Source organism: Lynx rufus, unplaced genomic scaffold, assembly GCF_022079265.1.
Source record: "Lynx rufus isolate CCGP_SWC_20201006 ecotype Redwood Valley unplaced genomic scaffold, mLynRuf1.p SCAF_8, whole genome shotgun sequence".
Taxonomy (NCBI): Eukaryota; Metazoa; Chordata; class Mammalia; order Carnivora; family Felidae; genus Lynx; species Lynx rufus.
In genome coordinates, this window is record NW_025814896.1 from 88149586 (window position 1) to 88160525 (window position 10940).

Below are 10940 nucleotides of genomic sequence, written 5' to 3' on the forward strand. Positions count from 1 at the left end.
AGAGTAAAGCCATAAAAACAAATGAGGATGGAATAAGTCACGGGGATGAAAGGTACAGCAGAGGGAATACAGTCAGTGGTATTATAATAGCGTTGTATGGTGACAGATGGTGGCTACACTTACGGTGAGCAGAGCATAGCGTATAGACTTGCTGAAATCACGATGTTGTATACCTGAAACCGATGGAACATTGAGTGTCACCCATACTTTAATAAAAAAGAAAAGAGTAGAAACGAACAACAAAAATGAGGATATTCTTTATGTACCCATGTAAGAGGGTCCCCCTTTTGAATAAAGTAAAAGACTGGGGAAAAACAATCTAGGTATTCTTTATTTAGGTATTTCTTTACATAAAACATTTCTGAAAGGATACATTACAAAATGATAACATTTAAAAAAATGGTAACATTATGGGGTGCCTGGGTGGCTTAGTCGGTTAAGTGTCCGACTGTGGCTCAGGTCATGATCCCGTGGTTCGTGAGTTCAAGCCCCGCGTCGGGCTCTGTGCTGATGGCTCAGAGCCTGAAGCCTGCTTCGGATTCTGTGTCTCCCTCTCTCTCTGCCCCTCCCCCGCTATCTATCTCTCTCTCTTTCTCTCTCCCTCTCTCTCTCTCTCTCTCTCTCAAAAATGAATAAATATTAAAAAAAATTTGTTTTTTATGGTAACATTGCTTTCTTCCTAGGAAGAGAGGGTGGGGTTCAAGAGTAAGAGAGAGCCTTTCCACTGTATGTCTTTTTGTCTTCTTAATACATGAAACTATGTAAGTATATGTAAAAACATTACCTAGTCATAAATTAAGTTTAAAATTAAAATGTTCATAGGTTGCTGGATCTTCTGGGAGGGCTCAGATTTCCTGTTTTTACCCCATCCCTTTGTGAGAAAAGCCACTGTGTAGTGGCTTACAGGGAAGATGCCTAACCTTGGATCATGTGGCCTGGTCACCTGGGAGTTTGAATTTGAGACACAGATGCATCAGTGAGTAGAGGCACAATAAAATATCAATTGTTCTTATTTTTCCTAAATATTATCTTCCCTGGGAGGGAGAAGAATATAAAAGTATTCCCCCAGTCCTCCCAGAATTATACATCAGGGGAATTTGAGGGCCACAAAGTAAAGTGCATTGCAGTGACTGATGCGTGGTTGTTGCTGCAGAGCTGGGCACCTTCACTTCCCTGCACTCTTAGGGCCCAATTGGCCCCAGGAACCAAGGCTTGAGCACTGGCATTTCCTCCCACGGCAGGAGAAGCCATAATTTCCTGAGAGCAGTGAGAAGCAAGCCCAAGGAACTGGCTCCCGTCTGCCCCACCTGACCCAACAGGGCTGGACAGGGCTCAGGGAGACTCTTCAGGAACAATGCTTAGTAGGCAGGAGGTCACAGGGGAGAGCAAACCTAGCCTCCCTTGAAGGAGGGTTGGGAGGAAGCAGGAGGGCTTCCCACCTTCAGTTCAAGGGAGTCAAGAGTGAAAGGGTCTGTAGATTCAGAAGTTGGTTGATTTACATATTGACAATAAGTATATACACTTATTCCAATGTTACACACAATCCTTTAACTTTTACTAGTTCACACACTCATGTGTTACCATTTAATGCTGGTGTGTGTGGGGACCAATTTCCATACATGTCATGAGGATGTTCTAGGGGAAATTAGCTTTCAACATCATATGGATCTCTTCCTCAAAACACTTAACTGCTAGCATTTATAGTGTTCTTACTCTGTGCCACTGTTCTAAATGATTTGTATGTATAAACCCATTTAATGTTCACATCTAGCACAAGAGATAGTGCTCCTATTATGTCCTTTCCACAGAGAAGAAACCTGAGTCATAGACACCTTGTCTATGGTCACACAGCTAGTGCTTAGGAGAGGCGGGGTTTGAATCTGGGCAGTCTGGCTCCAGAGCCACTGTTTTTTCTGGTCTCTTAAAAGTCACTTGCTTTGTTGTGAGAGTGATTCTGCCCGTCTTGTCACCATCTGCCATTTGGCTAGTGGGCTGGATCCTGCTTTATCTCCCTGCAGCCTGCTTGCCCTCTGGGTCTTCCTCTTTTCCCTCTACCTTTATCCTTATGGGAGCTGATGAACACACCTCCGGGTTCTGGTCACTTCCCATCCCTTCCTGCATCTTCACTCTGACACTCTCACAGCCTTACACCTTCCCTGAGCCCCAGGCCAGGGATGGGAACTTAGCTGGTTCTGTGGTCCCACTGGCCCACACAGCTGGGGCGGGCACATCCCCAGGGGCTGGGAAGAGCAGGAGGACTCGGAAGGAAAAGGCTGGGGAGGGCAGCAGTGTGCAGCTTCAGTTCTGCGTCTTGGCTGCTGCCCTCTAGTGGCAGCCAGAGGAGCTGCAGAGGACCAAAGTCAGAGCTAGTTCAAGGCCTATTGAAGGAGTTTTGAGAGACCGTGGGAGGCCTTATCACCAGCGTTAAGTGTGTGGGCCAGGAGGGCACGCCAGGAGAACACACACACACACACACACGCACACACACACACACACACACACACACATTACACACAGATGGAGACAAAGTCCACATCGGCATCTGGGCCTCTGCTGCCCCTGCCTGGCCTGGCCTGGTTGTGTGAGAGACACAGTGAAGTCAGAGACAGATGGTGGCAGGCCTGGAGACCCAAGTCCCTCTTCCTTTCTGATCTTCTTCTCCCCCTGTGGAGCTCCTTCCTGCCCCTTTCCCTGTCAGCACCCCAGCCCCAAAGGAAGCACAGTTATGCCCCCCACTGTACCCTCACACATACAATGTCACTGAATGATATCCCCTCTCCAAGATGCCCATGTCCTAGGGGAAATTTTTCCTAGGATGGTCTGTGTAATCAGCAGCTTTATTGTTTGACATCTCACCCCTCTGGTCTTTGTTTTGCTGCAGCTTAGCCAGAGCAAAATTTGGTTAAGAAACAAACCACAAACAATGAAAAACAATGACCCCTGCTATGTTCACATAATCTATACGTCCCAGGAGTCTAGGCCTCCTGACCCTGTTTCTCTGCTCTGCCTCCCCCACCCCAAACAGCTGCCCTGGTGTTCCTGGCACCCCTGTCACATGCCTGGGGCCCCAACTCAAGTGGCTGAATTAAAGGGCCTTCTAATGACAAGTCCTCAAAGGGCTCTATTAATTGCCTTTCATTAAGCTACTAGGCCTGAGAGGACCACGTGGGAGGTGAGGGTGAGGGGGTGAGGCTGGGGAATAACAGGAAAGAATAAGGTGGGGGAAGGGAAGCAGTCTGGGACTTCGTACAGATCACATGAGACACTTGCTGACCTCTCTTTCTCTCTCTCTTATCTCTCCCTGGCTCTGTCTGTCTGTCTGTCTCTGTGTGTGTGTGTGTGTGTATGTGTGTGTGTGTGTGTGTCTCTCTCTCTCTCTCTCTCTCTCTCTCACACGCACACACACACACACACACACACACACACACACACACAGCAGAGCCCCTGAGCAGGGTTGTGGGGAAGCAGCCAGCTAACGGAAGCCCAACCAGGGCTAGGAGCTCCTCTCCAAGGAAGGAGGCAGCCCCATTGGCCAGGACGGCAGAGAGCCATTCGTTTGTGTCTGTCTTTAGCATAACACAGATCATTGGAATCGTGGCTGGAATGTCTCCCCATCTTTATTCAAGCAGCTCTGAGTGGTCTACCAGACCAGGAATTGCTGATTAGAAGAAAAGAAACTGCTCTCTCTGACAAGCTAGCTCCCCTCCTTGGGGGGGCGGGGAGGGAAAAGGATGAAATGAATATATCACAGGACTAAGGTTTTTCAGGACCAGGAGATGGCTAGTTCTACCATCCACTTCACAAAGCAGGCCAAACATTAGCCTATATTTGAACACCTTAGCAAATCACTATCCCCAGTCTATAAGGAAATTTTTCCTTCTACTGGGCAGATTGGTCCAGTTTTCTCCCTTGGGACCACCCAGAAAAAGTCTATATCTAATATAATATTGTTATTAATGGCTAATGTTTGTTGAACATATCTTTGTGCTAGGCACTGAGCTATGTCCTTTACATAAACTCTCTTGTTTAACCCCCACAAAAATTCTATAAAGTAGGTATTATTTTTATACCCATTTTACAGGTCAGGAATCTGAGGCACAGAGAAGTTAGCAAATTGATCAAGTTCACTCTGCTGGTAAGCCCCAGCCCACTCTGCTGGGCGACCAACCATGCTGATATACTCAGCACAGGGGATTTCAGCGCTAACCAGGAAAGTCACAGGCAAACTGGGATGCGACCAGTCCCTAGTCTTCCGGGCATGAGCTACCCACATGCTTAACCACTGAGATACTGTTGAGCAGAGCGCCGTGCAGCAGGAACCAGTGCCAAGGGAGGACTCCAACTACAAGGAGGGTAGCCAAGGTCATCACAATGCGAGCCACCAGGACCAGAAATCCAAACACTGCCCACTGCATCTTGGTGTTGGACTCACCAAAGAAAACATCACAGTCAAGCACTGGATGGAACAACACTTTACTCACATAGAAAAGAGAAGATCAGTTTCAGCAGTGAGCATCTGTCCCTCATGGCCAGAGGGTGCCCCCAACAACAGATGCAGCCGGCAAGGCATTTGACTTCTGTGCAGCCATCTCCTACCGCAGCAGAAGGCCCCAACTCCTCCCTGGACTTTGAAATATGGAAGGCTGGGGGTGTGCCCGAGGGCTATTGACACACCGCTTGGGCAGAACAAAGAGGCACACATCCAGTCTGAAACAGGGAAAGACATTCTCACAAGAGGTGATAAGCCCAGCATAGCTCTGTGGGCTTTTTGTCTCTTGGTGAGGAAGTGGTCTGGGCCTGAGGCTTGTTCTTAGGCACACACGGACGCCTTTCCCCAGGATACTTGGCCTCAGAATACCCATTCTTCAGATGCTTCACATGCACATACTCCCGCACGGCCTCTCCTTCCAGCCAGTCTCATATGTGACACTCTTCCTCCACTTTGACAAACTTTTCATCACCTCCCTCGTGGCCCTGCGGTGGTCTGAGTCAGGTGCTTACAATAAAGGGGAATGGCCACACGTAGGCTGAGCAGGCTACTGCCAGACCTCCTCCTTGCCTTGTCCCCTCCTGCCAGAACCCCTATTTTGTTTAGGGCAGCAACGGTGCCCTGCTTTTCAAAACAAAACAAAACAAAACTCTCTGTTATCAGCCATGGGGGGCGGGGGCAGGCAGGAGAAGCAGGAAGAGGAGGTGGAGGTGTGATGCAATTCAAATCCAACAACCTATAAACGTAAAGCCCCTCTGGGGAGCCCTCCTTGCCTCAGCATGCCCCCTCTCTGCTCACACAGACGAGAGAGAGAGAGAGAGAGAGAGAGAGAGAGAGAGAGAGAGAGAGAGAAGAGGTTTCTTCTCTTTCTGTGCTTTCTTGCCTCAGATGCAGACTCCAGCCTTGCTCGTTTCTATATGTGCTCATTTCTATACCCCAGCACCTGGCACGGGGCCTAGCATGAAGAGGGGCTTCTGGTGGGCAAATCTATCCCACCTACAGCCATATTTCTGCTGGGTGATACTGCACCCCTGGAGAGGTAGAGCCTTGACCCAAGCTAGCCAAACTGATCCTCTTTTTTTAAAATTTTTTTTTCTTCTTCAACGTTTTTATTTATTTTTGAGACAGAGAGAGACAGAGCATGAACAGGGGAGGGGCAGAGAGAGAGGGAGACACAGAATCCGAAACAGGCTGCAGGCTCTGAGCGGTCAGCACAGAGCCCGATGTGGGGCTCGAACCCACGGACCATGAGATCATGACCTGAGCCAAAGTCGGACGCTCAACCGACCAAGCCACCCAGGCGCCCCTGATCCTCTTTACCTAAGCTAGCCAAACTCATCATTATCTCCCAGAACTGGAAAGGTGCCTGAGAGAAAGCAGGACCAGCCTGTGTGTGGTGTGTGGCACTTGGCCATTAAGGTGTCAACTTGCAGGCCTATCATGTGGATGACAACAAAGGAAGCCAGGCCGCCATGAAAAGGCCCAGGCTGATGTGTTCTTAGAGTACAGTCAGTGGAGCATGGCCTGGGCCTTCCAGATCCTAGTTCCAGGCCCTTCCCTTCCCAGCTACCTTCTTATCCTTGGTTCTGTGAGGCACCACTGAGTTTCTGTTTCTTGCAACTCCAGAATTCTAAGTGTCCCAGGGGAAGAGGTTCCCAGGGCTCAATAGTGCTGACCCCAAGTTTGGGCCCTTTCCATCCCATGGCCAGCTGGACTGACCCTTCCCCCTCCTTGTCCAACACTGAGTCAAATGGTTCTTGGTCCTGGTCACACAATGTAATGACCTCAGACTGGTGGAATCAGACTCTCTGGCTGGGACCTGGGTGGCAGCAAGTCTCCTGTTTGCACAGGGTTTCCTCAGGGCAGCTGGATGGGAACTTCTATCCTAGGGGAAAGGAGAGCACAGGAGATGGTGGGGTCACAAGAGTCCTGAGCACTCATACCCACCTCCTCCTCTCAGCTGCCCTACCCAGCCTGCCTTTCTTCATCCTCCTCTCATCCCTACTCAGCCAAGGACAGCTCTCTGGAGCTTTCCTGGCCCTACTCCCAACCCCCACATGAGACATTTTGAGCCATGGCTCTAGAACCCTAAAGAATCCCACTCATCCTGACCCCTGCCCTGCAAAGACTCTCCTACTCACCCTTCTTACTTCACAGTGCTCTTCCTGCCCCTTCTCTCTGCCTGTCCAGTCAGTTCCTACCAGTCTTTCAAGACCCAGGCAGCATCCCTCCTCCACAAAAGCCTTGCCGAGAGCTCTAGGCCACTCTAACCCCTTTCTTCTCTGACCTCCTGTTTAAACTGAGTCCACAGTCCTCATCAGTCTCATCTGCTGCCTCCCTGTGACTTCTGAGCTTCTGAGTGAACTTTCTAGGAGGTGACGCCTTGCCTGCCCAGCCAGTCTGTGAGACCCACGTCTGTCCACCTGCAGCCTGGTTCAAGCCCTGGCAGGCACGTGGAGGTGCTCAGAAGGGATGCACTGGTTGCCACTAGGAGCCCCTTTCCCTCACTTCTGCGTGTCAGATTTTCAGGGAGGGGTGCCCACCCTTGGGAGAGTCCTAAAGGGGCCGGGTTAGAAGGGAGCAGGCTCACCCTCACACGGAGCCACAACTGTAGCTGATAAAACCGGTTAAATTGGGGAAGAGGACCAGATTACCTCTTAATTTCCTCCCAAATCTGAAATCTGAGCCCAACATAGTGGATGAACTGCTGTCCCAGCCAGCCTGCCTGCCTTTCCTCATCCCCAGCCTCCATACTCCTTCAGCGTGGGCAGCGACAGTGATGAGAGCCTGAAGCCATAGCCAGAGGCCAGTAAGAGGCCAGAATCAGCATGCCACTGGTCTGGCTAGCTGTGGCAGCGGGAGTGGGGGTGGGGTGGGTGGCAACATGTAGGCAAAGCTAAGTGCAAATCTCTGCCAGCCAACAGCAGCAGAATCACATCTCCCAAGAACTACGAGTCTCCTTGCCACTCTGTCTACAGCCTTGACAAGAGTGGAGCAGGCAGCTTCGCCCCAGAGCCTCAGGGCCAGGCTAAGGAACAGGGTGGTACAGACCTCAGAGGCTGACAGGTGACAAACCTCAAGACAACTCGCCCACTCATGCCCAGAAAGGCACGTACACACAGAGGCCCCCACACAGCCTGCATGTTCAGGGGCCACAGAAGGGCCCACAGGCAGACATATAGGCACATGGGACTCACAGACACGTGAACAATCAGAAAGGTACCAGACTGACCTAGATATCAAAAGCACACATGCACAAGTAGACCCACAGACACAGCTCCCAGTGAGACACATGGACACAGGCTCCATGCCTGACATCATCCTGGGACACCCAAGTCAATCTTCCACGGTGGCAGGAAGGCTTTGGCTGGTTTGGCAAGGCAATAGCAGTGTTTCCCACCCAACCACCTCCCTTTCCTTTCTTTCACCTGCCCTTTCCTGGAGGTCTCCTGAGCAGGGCACAGCTCAGCTTCCCCTCCTGAGCTAATGAGGCTCTCTGTTCCAGGGCTGTGGGGTTTAGGCAATAGAAGGCAAAGTCTGAAGCTGGCTCTTGGCCTCTTTGCTGGGAGCTGGATCCTGCCTTGTTTGTGAAGAGGGATTGGGCAAGACAGTAAGGGCTGGAGAGGCCACCAGCTTCCCTCTTTTCCACCCTGGTTGCTACACAATGCCAGACCTCCGAAGGGGAGCCTGGGCTGGATCCCCAGTATTCCCCTCCAGCCTCTCAGCCATCACATCACACCGACCTGCCAGCAGGTCCTACACATCACGCCAGTTGCCTCTGGCCACTAGGATGAGACCAGTTTTAGGCTCTGGTTTTAGGGCTGGGAGGGTCCTGTTCTCTCTTCCTGGGCAATGGCTTCCTGTGGCTGGCACTATATGGGCACAATTGGATTGGCAGAGCTGAGGGGACTGTGCCTGGGGACAGTCGGGACCCGCACAAGTAGAGAGGTCTCTGTGTGCTCGACGCTGGGACTGGATTTGGGGGAGGGTCAGAATTACCCCTTAGAGCTGAGCTGGGCAAATAGATTTTTACCCAGAGGGCTGTCCCACTGTCTGGACCATCAGATGTCTCCACAGCTGTGGAATCTCCCTTTTCCTCCTGTCCACGCCATGCACACCGGCAGCGTGGTAGAATTCTAACTCCTCTTGCTCTGTCCCCGATGCCCGCCATCTGTCTACAGCCATCCTCCTCCTGATATTCAACAGGCTGCCATCATTTAGGTGAAGGTCACCTCTTCAGAGGGGTCCTCCCTGATGACACTCTCAAATAACTCCCCCACCCCATTTCCTGTTTTACCTTTCCCCGTGGCACTTACTACTGTGTTTCCACATAGATGTTTATTTGTTTCTTTTTTGTCTCTCCCACTAGAATGGAAGCCCCATGAGGGCAGAGACTTTGGCCCGTTTAGTCTCAGAATGCCCAAGTGCACACGAAGTCGGCATGAAGTAGACACACAAAGTACGTTAAATGAACGAAACGTGCTGAACGAACATGAGCAGGCAGGCACACAGACACACAAGTCCTCAATTGTGAATGTGCGCATGAGCACTCACAACCACGCACATGGGCGCAGGCACAGGCAGAGGCATGCGTGCTCACGTGCCCGGCTCCCCAGAGCCCAGGGGGAAGTGTTATCACCCATGTTCCCCCATCCAGGCAGCCTCCAGCAGGACTCCACTCAGCCCTCCCGGTGCTAACTCAGCCTGACACGCCAGTTGCACGTGGGGCTTCCCGTGGAAGCTGCGGCAAGCCCACCGCCATCGTGGTGGCCGCTAATTGGCTCTGTGTTGGGCCTTGGGTCACCGCTCGGTCAGCCATGGCTGATACCTTCTTCCCACTTGTCTCAGGAAAGGCACTGCTGTCCCCTCTGCTTAGGCCTCAGCCGGCCACTGAACCGCACATGCCCGGCCATGTGGGACCGGCTGGGCCAGCGAGGCCCTCTGACGGTGGCCCCCGCTCCTCTCACTCCCGAAAGGGAGCAGAGATATCTCAGCAAACAGGATTGGCCGTGGGGTGGGCATGTGCCTAAGGGCTATGGTGTGATAACAGGGGTATGGGGAAGATTCCAAGCCCAAAGATCTCTGTCACAGCACCTGAAATGCCACCATCGGACATTGGGCCCGCTAGGTCAATCCTTGCTCTCCCACAGGGTTTCTGTTAAAGTACACATCCCCTAATATGGCAGGGGGTGGGGGTGGGGGAGGTCTTGAAAGGTGGGAAGAAAAAACACCGCTAACTCGAACATTAAAATCGATCCTTGCTTGTATCCATCTGTCAGGGCCGTAAGCTTGATACGCTTATGCTCTCAACACCCCATTGCCAGGGATTTTCAGTGAACCGTTTTTAGAGTAGAAGCAGCTGCCCTAGCTTAATGCCACGACACCCCATTTCTGAGATATTAGGGTTTGGGTGAAGATAAAGTGGATTCTCCTCAGCCGTGTCTGGGATCCTCGGGTGGGTGCTGGGTTATCTGACTTTCTTCCCAGACAGCGGGGTTGTGCCTGGGCCTTGAGAAAGCTCAAGACCTGGTTTCCTGTACAGAGGTGCTCTCCTTGCTCCCACTTTTCATTCTTCCAGATCCTAACTTATATCCTTTCACAGTTTTTCCAGGCCCCAAGCTTCCTTCCAGTTTGGGACTGTAATATCTGTCACTCTCCACGCCATCCTCCAATGCTGCCTCCTCCAGGGAGGCCCCTCTACTGGTGCTCTGGCCTGGTTTTGCAACCAACCTGTGGCCACACCCTTGCCTGATCTGCCCCATGTAGGGGACTGCAGAGCTCAGGGAGGATTGGGGCAGCACCATCCCTCCCCTGTCTTTCTTCCCCCAGTGCCCCAGCCGGGGATTTATGACTGCACAAACCCCATCTGGTCAACAACTCCAGTGACCTCCTTTGATATATTCCACCACCCAGAGAGAGGCAGTGTGCTAGAGAAGGTCCACAACAGGCTCTGGGCCTCCCAGGCCAGCCCTGACCCCTGCTCTGGGTCTGGAGAGCTGACAGCCACCTTGCCCCTCTCCTTAGGAGGAAAAGGCTGGGGCAGGCCAAGGTCTTACTGACCCGGAATCTGGGCTGCCCCAGGGAAGGAGGAGTGGAGGACAGCCAGCCCCTCCTCCTACCCTGCAAGGCAAGAGGATGATCCAAGGCTTCTGGTGGTTCCAGCCCAGAGAGAATCAAAGCCCAAGCCTGAGGCCTTAGGGTGAAGAGGGGAAAAGTCCAGCATTTAAAAGACAATGGATTATTAAAGAAAAAGAGAGAGAGAGAGAGAGAGAGAGAGAAATTCAACACGAATGGAAATTACACTTCTAACTGGATTATCTTTAAAGTCTGCCCATGGGATTACTGAGTTGGTACAGGCCCTCCAGGAGCATGAAGTGGGTGATCCTATAGATCTATGTTCTTTTCCAGAGTTTTCCAGTCTGGAATTATGAGAAAATTTGTATGTGTTGGG